The following is a 16,688-nucleotide window of genomic DNA, read 5'->3' as shown; positions in this document are numbered from 1 at the left end:
GCATGGAACTCTAGCTGACAAAGAGCATATGGATGCGTGGAGCTCCCTGATGCCTATTTCTTCCATGAAATCCCGTGCATGCAGTAGACGACAGCAAGATGACACAACCTGGTAGCAAAACCTGCAGCGATCTGTAGTGAATAGATTGAATAATATTGTTTGAAATTGTAATCATACCCACGCGAATGAACAGAAATAATGGACACCTGAATTTATAAGATGGCTATTGAATCAGGGGACAACAACAAATCAGAAACGAAACTAATATTTAAATATCTGGGAAACATGCTATGAGCTACCTATTCAGACATACGCAACATAGCACATCAACTACAAAATATTAAACATAACTTACGATAAGTATCTTCTACCAGTTGACGGATCAAACCTTTATCTTAGCTACAAAGTGCCATGCCCATTGTTATCAGTTTCGAACCTCAATGAAAATCAACAACTTTTAAGCAGAGATGAGAACAGAGAGAAAGAGGGATATGACCTTACTTCTCCACGAGATTATTTCACCACCATCATCTTCCCCTGCATGTACTGCAAAATCAACATAATCTTCATGAGATTATTTCACCACCATACCCTCTTCGTCTTCATTGGATGCCGAAAATATGTCCACATGATTCGCCAATATTCAGTACAGTCGACACCTCGTCGTAAGCACAGAGGCAAGGGGCATGCCGGCGGCCATGTCTGAAGACAGGTAGTGCTTCCATCCGGCCACTGCACCGCCCACGGATGCCGAAAAGCAGGGGCCATCGTCGACTGAAATCCGCCTCCATTCTGCTGCTGACGCCGACAACCCACCGCTTCTATCCTCGTCGTGTTTGTCCTCTCAAGGAGCTTGCCCGCAGTGGAAAGGAAGATGGTGGTGGACATTTGGTAGCACATGGGGGCCATGTGGTGACGCAGATGCAGCATAGGATGGCGGCGACAAAGATAGGGGCGGCGGGGATGGCCACAAGGCGGAGTAGGATGGCGGCTGCAGCGGAGATAGGGACGACGGGGACTGGCACACCTCCAGTTCTGCGTCCATCCAGGGAACGTGGGTGAGGACCGAGGACTTCCCCAAATCGGGATGGGCAAGTAGAGGCAGGGGAAATCAGGACGTGGGCAGAAGAACTGCTACGATAGGTTTTTCCAGGGAGGACGGAGAAGAAAAGAAAAGGTCACGCCGATGCTCCGCCCAAACCTGCCCCACAATGCGCCGACCATGAGCACCGGCCAAGCCCAAAACGAATGCCACCTATCTAAACGCTGGCCCACTACGCTGGCCCACCGCGCGTATGTGCACCGTCAAAGCGCTGAGGGAGCTTCGATCTCAACAGCCTTAAGCTATTTAGATAATTTCACAAAGACATCCCCAAACCTTCCAAATCTTCATATATAGAACTTTGTTACACAAGTATTTATTAAGATGATACAAAAAAAAGGTGTTTCTTCTAAGTATTGTCCACCTACACGGTAGTGATTCTTTACTTGTAGGGAGCATACTATTCATGACGTTGCAATGGATAGTTTATCTATAAACTTAGATTGGACAAGCAATGCCTAAATTGTAAAACTTGATTTTTGTTAAGGAACTAGGATGTGGTTCGAAATATGACGAACATGTTAGCCATGTAAGACCAAATACATAAGTAATTAATCTATATGAGACAAATGGCCTCCACTAGTGAAACTCACATAGGTTACATCATCACTACCACCTTCTTCAGCATAGGCATGTCCGGTTGATGCCTGGAAATCAACAACGTAATCAAACTTAAATATTATTATCCTCATTGTTCACATTTCCACATGAAAGTCCCACCCCTTAAAAATAATCTTAAAGCCCCATATAAAGTAACAGAATATATCTCTCTTAATATATGCATTAAATCTGTAAGAAATTTGTGAATATATCAAAGTGTGGCGAAAGCAGAATAATCGTATCCTCACAATAGTTCAATATATAAAAAGTTACAACATGGCACAATGTCCACAAATTTTGAACTTACCTCCTTTAGTCATTACATGCTTCTATTTGTTTGTGAGGGATATTTGTGATGGTCTCATAAGAAATTTATATAACAAGTTCAGTATCGACATCATGGAACATCATATCCAAAATATTTAAGGATATCCATCCGGTACAAGTTTAATGTGCATGAGAGTTCAAAAAATGACATAATAGTGTGAATTAAATTATTGATTGATAGATCTAATGATGTTATAAATATGAAAAATGTTTAACACCATAATGTTCCAAGAAGTTACATCTTATTTTTAAAGTGTGATATATGTATGTAAAAATGTATAAGATGATATAGAGCACCACTTTATTAGCAGCATAATCCAAAAATAATATCATGTTTTGGAAATTCCATTGAATGGAAAAATAAATTGGAAAAGGTAAAATATAGAAAAATGTTGTAAAAATAAGAGAGGGCATACTGCTCAAATATAGTCAACATACTTGTCTGTATACTCAACCTATGACATTTTGTGACCAAATATGTATGGTCAAACTTGAGCATCATTAATGAACTATAGTGATGCTCTTTTGTCTTTAATCGTAGATATCTATAAAAATTAACATCTAAAATAGATGAAGAAAAATATTGTCATATACCTTGTTGTTGAAATGCTTTGGATACAACATGGCGTGTCTAACTTGTATTGTGGTACTAACGTGGCCATCTTAAATCACAAGTCCAAATTGACATATATCTCTTAAACACCATGGTCCATTATTAGATTCATTGTGGATCCACCCAAATCATTTGTCCCGTAAACATTTGGGTCAATCTTAGTTAATCAAAATGCTGGTTTTTATTAACGGCAAACATAAATTCATGATTTTTAATAGATACTACATATGTGGACTCACAGTAAGAAAGCAGTGCTTGAAGCTGAAACTTAAAATGATATTTTCGTGAACAATATGCATAGTAAGTAGGTACTTGAGCCAAATCCATAAGAAATTAACATTCTTCCAAAAAGCTCCAAAGTGAAACTCACATAGAGTACGTCACTGCTACCACCTTCTGATCCATAGGCGTGTGTCCAGTTGATGCCTAAAAAGAATAAAATAACCTTGATAAATAATTATAATTATTCTTCACCTTCCTTTTGTAAGCATCGGTCAATATATATACATACATATATATATATATATACATATACATATGAAATTTGATAAATCATCAAAACACTATGAAATTACACAAAATTTTGTGATTGCTATAGTTCAATAGGTGAGTAACAACTTAATAAATTTCAACAAAATTTGACCATACCTCCTTAGTCGTTTGACAATTTTGACATGCTTCATTTTTTCCAGAGAAATTTGCAATGGTTAGAATAAGTAGATATAAGAAACTAAGTCTCGGCATCATGGAATGTCAAAAGAAATTGTGATTTTTCTTTTGGGATATTCTCTATATATAGAACTTCAAAGGAAACATACAAAGATATGTGTCACGGTAATGGCCATTTATAAGGAGTTGGAATACAAGAGAAAAGATATGGATGGAGATATTTTCTACGTAAGACATTAATGTTTTCGAAGTATCCGCCGATGGAACTAATGATGTTCTGAATATAAGATCCAAAAAGCAAAAAAAAAATTAGTACCATCTACATGAATAAAAAAAAGATATGGTGTCAATGTAAGAATCATTCATTTAGCCACCTACTCAAAGAGAAAAGATAAGGAAAGAAATTATTTCCAAAAATAATTTAATGTGGACTTTAATATTTGATACTGGAATGAATGAAATAAATATGTAAATTAATGGTGTGATATAGCTTATGTGTCGGCGGTCCACATGGTGGACCAGCTATTCATGGGGACAGTTAAGAGTAGTCCATGGGTCATTGGGGTCCCGATAGAGAATGGTATGGTACATTCTCCTTCAGGGCGGTCAGGTCCAACTCTATGTAGGCCGCGGGCATGCATCACTACACAAGAAAAGATGTTATCTACAATGTCAAATTTTTATCGGCTAAGGGGTGTTTTTTGTCGCTAATGAGTCTAAGACGATGATTTGGGTTCTGTGGTGCATTTCGTGTCACCTAAGGATGCACCACGGATTTTATGGTTCACCGTGTGTGGGTGTCCTTTGGCTGAAAATCAGATTGTTGCAAAAGATTTACGGGAGACCGTTGACAGCTGACGTCATGCTAACTGAGACGTGGCAGACGCCGTTAACTGGTCGGTAACAACATTAAGCGGCTGAAAACCCATGGTAGATGGTAGGCCCACACAAGGCCTACCACGCCTTAAGCAGACCGGCCCTTCTTATTGGGACGACCCATTTAGTTTGTGGGCTACTTAGTTTGACCGGTCAACTAAATAACTAGATCAGTCCATTAATTACACGGGTCGAAACTAATGTATTTGTTTGACCGGTCAAAGACTAAATATGTCAACACCCGTATTTTTAAGTCCAGATGCCTATTATGCCATACATCGCAATTCCAGGAATATTGTTGTTGCGAGACATAATAGTTGAATATCATAGAGTCATCATTTATTACAACACATAATCATCTTACAAAGGTAGATCACATGATCCAATATTACAATAGTAGTTGATCTATTGATCAACGAACATCACAAATAGCGGAAGCGAAGTAGTAGTGGCTATCTAATCCACAGGCCAACGCTTGACGTCAGGAGCAGTCCTAGTTGTCGTAGACGTCCTGCTGTCCATCTTCTTCGTACTGCTGTTCTCCTTCAAAGTCTGGCCATTTGAATAGCCAGGGACAAAGCCATGAGTACTTTTAAAGTACTCGCAAACTAATACTAAGGTAAGTACTTATCAATTTTAGTAAGGGGGTACTAAGCTCTAAGTTTATTTGCATAAAGCCAATTTTAGTTCATAAACATTTAGTAAAAGCCTCTTCATTTGCTAACTAACTCAAGTGGGAACATTAATGTCATTCCCACAACTCTGTTGTGATTCAAGTCAAATTCACCATTCACCTTTCAAGTTCAAAATCACAAGTCATATGTCACATTTTTGAAAATGATCTGATGACGGAACAGTATGGCCTTTCCAACCGTCCATAACCGTGGACACGGCTATTCGAATAGTTTTACACTCTGCAGAGGTCGCACACTTTTGCCACAATATTTGCACTAATCCGTCAGGGTTAACTGGCCCTGATTTATCACACTACCAAACATAACCTTTCACTTACATACTCTAGTATAGGCACCTCTCCCCATGAGCTTGGCCTCCCAGTGAAGACAGACTGTCAGCCTGGGAACTACAGAGGGCTTGGGCCGGACATTCACCTCATTTCACGTCATATCACATCATTTCGTTTGTTGTAGAGGCAGCTTTCGGCATAACCTCGATGACGCTTGTTCAGAGGGAACCCATACTAAAGCACATAAATTTCTAGTTAAGCCCTTACCCATGTGGGGTATTGTGGGGGTACTTTCAAATTAGAATGGTATCGCATCCGAACCCAACCATCAGTTTTTATGAAATTCACCAAGTCATTCACTAGTCATATTCACCTTCAAAATCTTTCAATAGAATGATTCATCATTCCAAGGTTTTCAAAGTCGTTTCATTTCACATGTTCCCATCTAGAGTAGTCAATTTTATTTGTTTAGCACTAGCAACTAGTCATGAGGGGTGCTAACTAGCTTTGATTACTCTAGGCTAAATTTGATGCTCTTGTACTACTCTAGACCAAGTGAATCATAAATCAAAAGGTAACTTTGATAAATCAACATCAATAAAGCTTGTAAGGTAAAAACTTGGGATAGGACTATTAAGCATAAAGTAAAATGTGGTGATGCCTTGCTCTTTTAGAGCTTTGCATTTTGCAAGATTATTAGCTTGCCTTGATTGGTGAGGTGATCAAAGTTCTCTTCTTCTTCCTCTTGGTAGAATACCTCCTCTTCTTGATAGTCTCCGGTACTAGCGTCTAAAAACGAATACGAGGATACAATCACCAAACAACACTTAAGTAGACTTAATTAGCCTTAATGGCTCACACAAATGATCTAGCATCATCACTTAACATTGCTACCCAAAATTATGCTAGGGTTTTCTTATTTAGTGTTAGGAAAATAATTTCCTCTCATTGAAATGTTGATTAGGGTTTCTCTTTAGTTTGGGAGAAATAATTTCCTCTCATTGAATCTTGTTAAGATTTAATCTCCTCAAATAACCATGTATGATCACATGTTGACCAAGGTCAACACTTCACACTTATTATTTGAGAAAAAGGATTTAAATGAGATTCATCATCTCATGCCATTTAAATAACTAGGTGAGTTAAGATCCTCAAGTGAGCATGTACGAGACCATGCAAGAGAGTCACCACATTACTTCATACCACTTGGTAATATGATTTAAATGAGATTCTACACCTCATAGATTTGAAATCTTAGATTTTGAAATAATTTAAATGGGCTAGGATTGACTACATAGCCAATTTTAGATTCTAGCCCATGATCATGTAGAGAACCCATATCATATTTTTGCATATTAAATTAGAGGGGTTGAAATGTGAATTATAGCAATTGGATTCACTTCAAAATTCCTTAGGGTTGATTTGTAATAATTATTTGAAATCTGAAAAGTATCTGACTTGTTATTTTTGCTATTCAAATTCCATAATAGTTCTATGGTTCAAACCAGTGGGATTAGTTAGATCATTTCGTAAGGATTCTGGAACATTTTGATTCACTAAATTTGGACTTGTAGATTTGAAACTTTTTAAATTCTAGCACAGACCAGTATTGAAATCCAACTGAAACAATTTATTCGATTTTGAATTAACGGGCTTAGGCGGGAAGGTAAACAGGCCAGAATGAGGGGAATGGGACTGGGCTGGCCCAACTAGCTCTGCGGGCCAACTGACAGTGGGACCCAGCTGTCAATGGGTTTTAATCGCCGAAGCGGTACAGGATGATGCGGTGCGTTGGATTAAAGAAGATCGGACGGCTCTGGGTCGCCACCTTCCTCGACATGGCTCGCCGGAGAGCCAACCCTACCGGCGGCAGCGAGGTAGCGATGGGGAGCTTACCGGCGTCCGGCGAGATCGGCGAGGCGGGCAATCGGCGTTGGAGACGATGGCGGTTCGAGGGAGGGTCGCAGCAGCACTTGGGGTGGACGCAATCGCCAATGGCTTCTGCTACGGGCTCCGGCGATCGCCGGTGCAATTGGAGCTAACTAGAGCTTTATCGAGGTGGAGCAGGGGTCGAGGAGATCGAGGAGAAGGAGGGGAGCAAGTGTTGTGTGGAGAAGGAGGCGCGGGAGAGGCTCTATTTATAGTGGCGCGCATGTGCTGTGGGTGCCCGTGGAGGTCATCCATGGCGCCGGCGATTCGAGCGGCGAAGGGGCAAGGGCAGGTGCGCAGTGGGTAGGCGACGTCTAGGCGGTACTGATGAGCTTGATGGCACGGCGAATGATGGACTAAGGCATGCAGGAGGGGTCGTCGACCTTGCAGTACCGTGGCGGCAGAGTTTCGATCATGGCGACGGCGACGGGGCTTCCGCGAGCTAGCGAGGTTGTCTAGGCGTGTACTGGTGTGGTGATGATCGAGCGTGCGCGAGGAGAGAGGGAGAGGAGGACGAGAGCGACCAGGCGACGCGGTGTACTGGCGTGGCCAGTGACATGCAAGTGCGCGCGCTGGCGTGCCCTGGTGCGGTGATCACGCTCCAGCCAGGGTGTTGTCGTGTATGGTTTGGATGGGCATCATGTCTGGCAGGTGCAGTACTTCCTGGTGAGTCTAGATGACATGGTTGGATGGATCAGAGAGAGGTGGTGAGGTAGGGTGGCATGGTGGTGTCTCTCATGGCCGGCATGGGGTTATTCTTCATCATGCCACCACTTTAATCAGTGCAAAAGGGCTTGGTCTGATGCAGAGGAGGTACAGGAGGTTGATGATCACAAATAGAAAGGGGTTTAGCCCAAAATCCATTGGATTATAGCATGTGTCCACTTTCCAGATTTTTGCACACCATGTGTTTGATGATATGGCCGCATGAAACTTTTTGTTGAATTTTGAAATTCTTTTTGGTGGAGTTGATTTGAATATTGAAAGGAGTAGAATGGTGGTGGTGATGGTCAAAGTGGTGCTGGTTTGTGAGATTTCAAAAAGGGGCTCATCTTCTCTTTGTTTCAAAGTCTCCACTTGTCTTATCTATTCTGGTCAACCTAGGCAGAGTCAACCTTAATGGTCAACATCAAACTTGTTCAACTTGACATGGTCTTGGATGAGGTGGAAAGAGTTGGCCAAGTTTGGTTTAAGAAGCTTCCAAACCAGGGGTGCAAAGTGGGGAAGATATTAAAAAGTGTCAAAGTGACCATTATCACATGTTAGTGGAATTTGATTTTTCCTTTGATTTGAATTGGGTTTCTTTGATTCAAAAGTGTGTGTTATTGATATCTAAGGGTTTCACAAGCAAAGGCACAAGCAAAGGTGGCCTTGGTTAAGGATTTGAAAAGTTGGCCAAAGTGTATGTGAGTGAAAAATGGCATTTTCTCACTATTTCATTTCTCTCTATTTGATTTGATTTTTCTTGACTCAAAAGTGATTCTTATTAGTTTAGGAACATTTCCAAACCATTGAAACCATTCCAAAAGGTCTAGCTCAAGGATTTGCAAAAATGGCCATAAACACATAAGAGGTGATATTCCAATTTTTTCTTATTCTTCTATTTTGTTTCCCTTGCTTTACTTGGGCATGGGTTAGGATCAATTTAGTGTGAGATTAGGTTTAGAGATGGTTTCACACCATTTGGGTAAGGTATAATGGCATAGGTCAAGGTTTGGGTAAAATGGCTATGTGCCGCATATGCCTCTATGCATATGTTGCATTTGATTTTGAATTGGAGTTTTCTTGACCCAATTGATGTTGTTGAGTGTTGAAATGGTATAGAGGAGTGATCCAACCATTCACCACAAGTCTTAGGGTCAAGATCCTCAAATTCACAAAGTTGCTATTTACTCTCATATGCCTCTATGGCATTTTTATTTTCTTTTTAAAATCTTGTTTCAACTTGGATTTGGTTTGATAGGCACTAGGTAAGGTTTATTAAGGTTTTCGAATCCTTTAAACAAGGTAGAAAGGCTTAGGGTAAAGTTTTACAAAAATAGCCATAGGCACATGGGTCCTTTTTCTTATTTGATTTCTTTTTATTTTTAATTAACTTGGGTGGTGAAAAGAGGGGTGAGGTTTAGGGTTTAAGATCATTTCAAAGTAGTTCAACAAGCAATCATGGCAATAGCACAAGAATTAAGCATGCTCACTATGTATCTAACTAAATTTAATAAAAGTTTTTGTTGGTTCCAAAATTTGGAAAAAGGGAAATTCATTTTCTTTGTTTCTGAAATTTTTGGGATGTTACAAAATAGACCGACAAATTAGTTCGTGGGCCGGTCCAATGGAGTAGGTTTGTCCGGTCAAACATATAGACTGGCCGGCCCACTTAGTGCGCAGGTCGGGCCAGCTGTCTTGGTTTGACCGATCAACCACACAACTGGGCCGGCCCACTTAGGTCTAGGGCCATACCAACTTTCTTTGTTTGATCAGTCAACAGATAAACTTGGACGACCTAGTTACTTAATGGGCCGACCCAACCTAACCTTCTTGTCCAGTCAACACGTCAAATGGGCCAGCCGTTTAGTGATAGACCGGCCCATAAATTTTTTAATGTACAGCTGGTTCGTTGGGGCAGCCCAGTCATGGTTATCGGAATGTCTAGTTATAGTTACATGAAGTCTAGAGTTAAAAAAAATTACGTGTGAATATTTTTGTTAGTCTTACGGTGAATAAGTCACCCATTAATGCCTCTGCCGCGATGAGGATGGTAGGTGCGTCATGACACGAACTCAGATCACATTGTATAATTTGTGTCATGAAGCACTTTAACTTGTAAGTTATGTGATTTCAGTTTTTTTGTGATATGTTAAGTCTCTTAAGAGACACAATGAGAGGTGAATGGAGGGAGAGAGAGCTCTGCTGCAACGCGCAGATACTTGGCTGGTATATAGATGTGGAGTGGTACCTGCGCACGATTGCCCCTTGGTCGAGGTAGAAATCAGGTGATGGGGACCAGCAATTTATGCTGCCACGAGCCCACGACAACGTACGTAGATCGACAGATTGATCGGGCTAAACAAATGCATTACTTACGTGCCGTTGTGGTCATGTTTGGCAGCTTGTTGTAGGGCTTCTCTCATGATTAAGACCAAGATTTGACGCATGCTTGTCATCTTTCATCTGAGTTTTAGAAGGCTCCGCCGGTGAACTTTTTCTTTAACACCTCATATCTAGAGTCTAGAGGATTAGATGAGATTAGGTTGTGGACATAATTTTTTTCTCGGCCGTTTGGTTTTAGAGGGAAGCGACGTGAAACTCTGCTATCTATTGTCATCATGGGACATATCGTTGCATGGTGCAAAAAATGATATGTAAGTCGAGATCTCACGATTAGTAATGGTGGTTTGAGTCTTTGCAACGATGAAAAACTTGCTTGGTGATTCGTGCTTCGTCGCAACGACATCCAAGTGAGGGCAACAACATGGGAGAAGTTCAAAGTTTATCTTTTATGATGAAAATCAAATGTCTGATCTTACTTGGTTGTGTCTAGCAATAGCCTTGTTAAAGGCACAAGATTTTTTTCAATGTGAAACCTAAGATCTATAATCGAACGACAAAAGGCTTGTGCACTTCTCTTCTTAGAGATGTTACTTTTGAAGAATTTGGACTTCAAATGTTTTTTGATGATGCTTGTGCTGCTACTACAAAAACTAGAAACATTATAGTCGGATGTTTTTAGTTGTTTCTTCTTTTCTTGGATTTGTATCCGTACTGCCATTGAAATATTACTTTATTGTAGAGATTAAATGTATTGGTATCTTCACGATAATAATACGTTTTTTCTATAGAAATAAATATGTTTGGGTGCTGCTAGCTTCTTAATTGCACGAGTAAAATAAATCTCCATTACCCGTCGTAGTGAATCGAATACACACGGCTGTACGTCTCATCGACCATCTCCTGAACCCGGCTAGCCTCTCGTATTTGCTGCTCTGGCACCAAGTTGATCAGTTTTTTTTCCGGGTGAGTTGATCAGTTTTCAGCAAATGATCTTTTGCAAAACTCCTCTCCTCAAACCTACTTTTTCTATTCAAAGCCTAGAGACACAATACCAAAGACGTATCGCTGACATCATGGTTGGCTGCCGCTGCATTCTTAACTGTAGAAATAAAATACGGAGCACATCCAAATCACTGAAGTTGAGTCCATTGCCAGATGTGATCACACCGTACTATACGCGATTTACGGTAATCGGAAACACGGTTCAGGGGCGCCGTGGCCTCGACACGCAGAGCCATGCTATATAGCATGAGCATTGGCTCACAGCGTCATGCTATAGAGAATGTATCCATAAGGTAGGAAGCCATGCAAAAAATATTAGTTTTTGAAAAGATTTTACAACATGATTATTTTATGCTGACTTTTCCAAATTAGACAATTTTTTTGCCAAAATCGTCAACCGTTAGGTGGCACTCGACCTGCTGCCGTGCCATCTACTCATTCGCCGATATGTAGGCTGTGCGCGTTGTTTGTCGCTGTATCGATCTCTTTTTTTTTTTGAAACGGAAGAAGCCCCACCCTCTCTACTTGAGGATGCACATAGTTTTTATTATTAGATTATTCAATAAAGCTTTACAACTCGAAACCATATTCCTAGCGACAGCTCGTTACACCTACAAAATTGATGAAGGCGAAAATTAATGAAGGCGGTGACCAAGAACAAGGCCAGTGCCCTGACCTCGTACCAACTCACATCATCTAGAAAATGAAAGTCTGCCCCAACCCTTCATTGGTGGGTGAGAAGCACAACCATTCAAGAAAATCCTCAGCGCACACCATTGTACACGCCGCAGAAATCGCATCCGCCCTCTTCCGCGAACCCATCTCCAAGGGGAATCAACACATTGACCTTGCCAGACATGCGTCGACGCCAACCATGATGCCAGACAGCTCCACGTCTTGCGCTCATCCATCATCCACATTCGTCGCCGATACCCGCTGCACCACGCTGATGCGGTAGATGAACACCACTCCACCACTAGCCGCCACAATCCAGCATCTACTCCAAAAACGATTCCCCAAGAGGTAGAACGACGCAGAAGGCACTGCCATCGTCCAATAAGAGAGTCATGGATCTGGTTTTTCGCTCGGAGGAGCACGAGTGACTAAACACAGGTTGCGACGGAAATTCCTTCAAGAAGGTAACGACACGTAATGTCGCCATCGCCCACCAAGACCAGGGTCGGAGCACGGTTTTCACTGGCAGCCGTGCATCCACAACTCACCGAGTGTAGTGATGAGACAAGCAAAGACGATGCCTTTGACAAGGTAACGATGCTAAGAAACGCCGCCATCGCCCGGCAAGACCGAAGTCGAAGTGTAGTTTTCACCGGCTTCCCTCGTCACCCCAAGCTTGTCGTCAACTGGATCTTCATCGCAGGATCGGTGTGGTATCCCAAGATACCCCACACCAGGTCCCAACGTGGCCTTCTACCTCCGGATGAGGTAGTCGACACAGACTTGTCCAAGGCCGACGCCCACATGATGTGGCAGCTCTGCTGGACGCCGTTGCCTCCAGCCAACGTCAACGTGCATCATAACGGTTGCAGAGGTGGGGAGGGTGCCGCCTCGCCCCCTTGGTTGCTCCCAGTGGGCGCCTGCAACCGTCATGTCGCGCAACCTTTGGCTGGTGACGCCTTCAGTGCTGGTGGAGGGAGGAGAAAAGGGTGGGGAGGGGGCTAGAGTGGTTTGCGATGGGATCCCCCAAGCGATGGGGTGCTGCCACCGCACGGGATCTCGATGGTAGGGGTCGATGTATCGATCTCTAGTACGGTCCGAAACGCAAGGCAAGACTGCATGCCAAAATACTTGTGACCTCTGAGGTCAACGAAGAATAAGAGGCCGCGCACGTTCAACCGCCTCATTCTTCGCTTCAAACCTCCATCAGGCCTCGTAGAACATGTTTGTCGGCATCGCGATGTCGTAGAAGGAGACTCCTTTGGGTATTTGGAGGCCTGAAACTATAGATGGCGGGTGGTGTACTCTAGCGGCGGTGCCCAGACCGGCTCGTCCTGCTTCGCCTGAAGGAGCTGGCACGCCTCTTCGGTTTTACGGGGTGCATGCGGCCACGCGGTGACAATGTGTCCTGAGGCGCCATCGACTCGCGAATGACGAGGATGCCACAGTTGGAGCATTTGTTCAACTTTTCCTCATGGGCATCCTCGACAAAGGTGAGGGGAGAGGCGTAAGGGGTTCACGACATCGTTGTCGTGGATGATGAAGACCTCGATACAGACGAGGAGGATGACCCCGACACCTACGCGGTGCCTGCAAAGACGGTTGTGCGGTGGTGAGTAGTGCACCCGTGCCCCCTAGTGGCTAACTGGTCGAGTACCACCGCGAGCATGGGACCAGCCACGTTCTTGTTCTTCGGTGTGGCACCGATGCAGTCGTAATCCGCCAACTCCCTCTCCCGATGCTCCTGGAAGAAGACGGACCAAGTGGTGTTGTTCTTCGGATTCCTCCGAGAATCCTTGGGTTGCTCCGGCTTGAGCTTGCCGTAGATGTACTGGTGGATGGCCGCTACTGCTCCGCGCCTTGCTGCACCGGTGGGATAGGGATCTCACTTGCGCTAAGCCTCCGTTTGCCATGGCAAAGCTTGTCTTGCGGCACCATGTAGCATACCTCGTACATGCGGCAGACCTCCTACTCATGGAGTTAGTGTCGGCCGAAGTCATTGGCCGCCGCTGGGTCACCATAGAATCCCTTAGGCGTGGCTTCTTTCTGTTGATTCGGTGTTGGTGCTTCGGCGTTGATGAGGCGGCGAGGTGACCAAAACCGAGCAGAGAGGCAACGGAGTGACGAGCGGTGAGGTTAGGAGGGCCTTTTTAAGGGAAGAAAAGGTCGTGAAGCCACAATAGGAAGCAGTGGCAACAAGCGGGAAGGTGAGCGGTGGCGCACAATAATGCTGTTGCGTGCTCCTTAATTGGATGGGAGGGTCACTCGCCTGAAAAACCTACCCCGACATCATTTATTTCGTGCGTGAAGACAAGGCATGAGAGACCAAGTACCGAACAATAGGCATGTCAATAACAGGCGTGAGAGACCCCGAGAAGTTTTGTTCATCCCATCCGGAGCCCCCGCTCGCCCCTCGTGTGTTAGGTGCTATAGGGGGAGGTAGGAGATGCCTTAACAATAGAACTAGTACAAACTCGATCCTTCTGTGTCGGCCAAAGAATTAACGCAGACTGCTTGGATAGGTGACGTGGGAACGTACCCATAGATGTTGTGTCGAGCTCTGGCAATGTGTCTCTCTGGCAATGTGCGAGCCAACTTGGGACGAGAAAAATGGGACATCGAGGCCATCCTCCTCCTGCAGGCAGCCAACCTTGATAGGGTTGCAGACTCCATGGGCTTGGATGAGGAGGGATGTGCCCTCCGATATCACCTGGAAGATGATATCCTCGCTCTCGATAAAGCTGGTGAGGAATATTGGAGGCAACACAGGCATGTGACATTGACACTTAGGGGGCGGAATTCCTGCACAGCCTAATTCACGCCATTGCGAGTGGGCGCAGGCGGAAATGTTCAATCCCTAGACTTATCACGGACCAGGGGAAGTCCATGATCAACGGGACGCGATGGATTACGTCTACCATTTTTACGAGGGCCTGATGGGGTCGAAGGGTAAAAGTAGGGTGCTTGCGCTCGGTCAGCATCTTTGGGATAACAATAAGGTGATCTCATATGATGACAATCTGGCTATGAAGCTCACCTTCACTGATGAGGAGCTGCAGGAGGTGCTCCTCAACATGAAGCCTGACTCGGCACCAGGCCCGGATGGCCTGTTGGTCCTCTTTTTTAAGAGATTCTAGGAAATCTTGAGAGGCCCAATCCTACGAATCCTCAATGACTTCGCCCTGGGGAGGGTAGACATTGCTCGCCTTAAATGAGGACTGGGCCACGGTGTGCAAGCCAAAGGAGCTTGGGGTCTGGGGATCCTCGACACCAAATTCATGAACATTGCATTAATTCTTAAATGGATTTAGAAATTATACCAGGGGCGGAGGGCTTGTGGACTGACCTCCTCCACGCTAAGTACATGGGAGGGAGGGACCTCTACTCGAGTGAGGTGCCCGCTCACGGCTCTCAGTTTTAGAATGCCATCCAGAAGATAAAATGGTATTTCAAATTGGGGGGCCAAACATAAGGTTCGCAATGGGCGGCGAACCTTTTTCTGGTTTGACTGGTGGTCAGGGTCAGGCCCACTCCGAGCCAGATTGCCTAGGATGTTTGCGAAACACTGTTCATCTCACTCTTGGGGGCTAGGGTGCTCAGGGCCGGTCCTGAGATTTTAGGGGCCTGGGGCGGAATCAGATTTCAGGGGCCCTTAATAATATCACTAAAATAATAATTACTATTTTTAGCATGAATAAATGTTACCCATAAGTATTTAAAGTGGATCCAAAAACATTTATAACCGACAATTTATAGATATTAGTTTGAACTATCAACTCATATTTCTTCTGGTCGCCGCCGATGACATTGTCTTAGCTTCAAAAAAGAGTCTCACCGGAGGGCTTTAGAATCTACGACCGATGCATGCCTTGCTATTTGACATCATCACGATAGAACTCGTCACCAATAAAGGCGAAATATGAGATGAAGATGACGCATATGACATGGCTAAGTAGATGTTTTTTCCTTATTCTAAAAAGTGGGAAAAACAAATTATCATCCTATCCTCCTCGATTTTGGATCTATAAACTAAACAATATATTTATATATGTATATAAGGAATTTTACACACAAAATGCATATAAAAGAAACATTTATATGACATAATTTATGCATATTGTATTAAATATTTGCTCCAATATCATGTCGACTTCGTTGACCATGGCCGAGGGTCGGTAATTGGTAGTCTCCAGTTCTTGTCTAGCAAACGGCTGAACTGTGTCATGCACGGAGAATTATATCCGTACCTAGCCATGGCTATTTGCAATCCTTTCCTTGCTAATTATTATAGCAATTGATGATGAAAAAAGAAATGCATACGACTTTTTAGTAGGAAAATGGGCTTCGACTATGTGTTTGCATTTTCTCTCTTTTTTCTGGGCTTAGCGTCTTTGCATTTCCTGGATTCATTTCTTTTGTTAAGATAAACATTTCCGTGATTCATATCTTGCAACCACGGTCGGGGGCCCATGGCACCTAAAGGCTTGGTAGCCAGCAAAGGAAAAAAAGGGCTAACCAAGGGAAGAAGGCCCAAACTAAAAAGGAAACAAGAAAAAGGCCCAAGTTCAGACTAACGCTTCGTCGTCGTCCTCCCAACCGTACGATAAGAGGAAGTAACAATCAGCTCTAATGGCGCACGCATGAATTCCTCTACCATCGTCGCTAGCTGGAATTTGGGGCCCCTTGGTCTCTGGGGCCCGGGGCGGCTGCCCCGCCTGCCCCCCCCTCAGGGCCGGCCCTGAGGGTGCTAGAGAGGGAGCCCGGGGAGTGGTGCATCTGGTTTAGGAGGCAATTTGGTCTCACAGGGGCAATCGAATGGGACAACATGTGCCGAGAGGTTCGGGCACTTCCCACTGATTTGGAGGAGGACGTTGTCTCATGTG

This window comes from Lolium perenne, chromosome 3 (assembly GCF_019359855.2).
Source record: "Lolium perenne isolate Kyuss_39 chromosome 3, Kyuss_2.0, whole genome shotgun sequence".
Taxonomy (NCBI): Eukaryota; Viridiplantae; Streptophyta; class Magnoliopsida; order Poales; family Poaceae; genus Lolium; species Lolium perenne.
This window is presented reverse-complemented; position numbering follows the sequence as displayed.